This window comes from Triturus cristatus, chromosome 5_1, assembly GCF_964204655.1.
Source record: "Triturus cristatus chromosome 5_1, aTriCri1.1, whole genome shotgun sequence".
Lineage (NCBI taxonomy): Eukaryota > Metazoa > Chordata > Amphibia > Caudata > Salamandridae > Triturus > Triturus cristatus.
This window is the reverse complement of record NC_140587.1, coordinates 674,494,529-674,496,243: the sequence shown is the minus strand read 5'-3', so window position 1 is coordinate 674,496,243 and position 1,715 is coordinate 674,494,529.

Below are 1,715 nucleotides of genomic sequence, written 5' to 3'. Positions count from 1 at the left end.
GTACACCACAATTCACTGAGGTCCTGGTTTCCTGTGCATAGTTCTGTGCATAAGCAAAATCCCTGCAACAACTTTTTGCTGAATTTGTTTTTGCTGTTCTTCGACTTTACCACTGCTAACCCGTACTAAAGTATGTGTGCTCTCTCCCAACAACAAGGTACAATTGGCTTATACCAAAATTGGCATATGTAATTTACTTGTATGTCCCTAGTAAAGTGATACTACATGTACCCAGGGCTTGTAAATTAAATACAACTAGTGGGCCAGCAGCACTGATTGTGTCACCAACTTAAGTAACCCTTTCAACATGTCTCAGGCCTGCCATTGCAGCCTGTGTGTGCGGTTTTAAACTGCCATGTCAACCTGGCAAAGATAACATTTGCCAGGCCTAAACATTCCTTTATTATACATGTGAGTTACCCCTAGGGTTTGCCTTTGACAACCCCGGACGGCAGGGTGCAGTGTATTTAAACAGTTGGAAGTGTACTTTTAAGTTTTACATGTACTTGTGGTGAAAAACCCTTAAATTCAGTTTTCACTGCTGCGAAGCCTACCTTTCCAATAGGTTAATATTGAAGTTACCTTATTATATTTAAAACGCTGTAATTTCTAAATAGGAGCAGGTAAACAGTTCACATTTGTTGGCTTTGGAATTATAATAACAAATCTAAGCTTATGGTAAAGTTGGATTTTAAATTACAATTTTTTTCATAGCCATTAAGTACCTGTAGCACATGACTATGTGTAGCTGGCAGTTTGGCTTTTTGTATTCCTCCTAGACAACCATACACAATAGGGAGCTTAGGTGTACCGTGATGGGCTATCACCGGCAGGATAGGAGGGAGGAGATGGACACAGCCCTACTTACACTTGAATAGGCTGTGTCCTGCCTCCACAAAAAGGTTTGCATGCCCCCTGTAGTTAGTCTGGAGCCAGGACAGGGAAGGCAGGAGGCCTGGGGATTTCAAAAGTAATTTCTAGAAGCTTCTCCTACCTTCCAGAGGAAAGGTACCTGGTATAAATATTGGACCTCAGACAACCACTCATCAGTGCCCTTCTGGACCCGTAGATACTCTGCCAGGAAGAAGGACTGCTATGCTGCTGATAGGGCTCCCACTCTGCTTGACTGCTGCTCTGAGGAAACTGCTGACTTGCTCTGCTGACCTGCTGCCTGCTGCCCTCTTGTCTGGGTGTGAACAACTGGACCTGCACCTATTAAACCCAGAACTTCCAGAGTGGCATTACCTATCCTATAGACTCTGAATCAGGACCATAGATCTCTGCCCTCACTAACCAATACGGAGAATGCATTTGTGCCAGGAGCCTCAACCAAGTCAAACTAGATTATTGCAACTGTCTTTACCCAGGTTTGCAGGCTACATGCCTCAATCATATTCAATGTGCTAGGAATGGCAGGCTATCACCGGTCTTGGTCAGGGGGAGCACACATCAGAATTGAAATGATGAAATCACGACTACCTTTTATGGAAGAGTTTTCTTTTGTTTAAAGTGAGGTTTTGGGTCAGGGTCAGACTGGCCATAGTGGGCATTGGGCGTTTGCCCGGGGAGCTGAAAGGGTAGGGGCCTGTTTTGGAGTGGTGGGACGGTTTTGCAGCCGTGCTGCAAGATCGGGACTCAGCAACAGAAGCAGCAGTGCTGGAGACCGGGGAGGGGGCCAGTAGGAAAACAAGCGTTTACAATGCAATCGGTCTTGC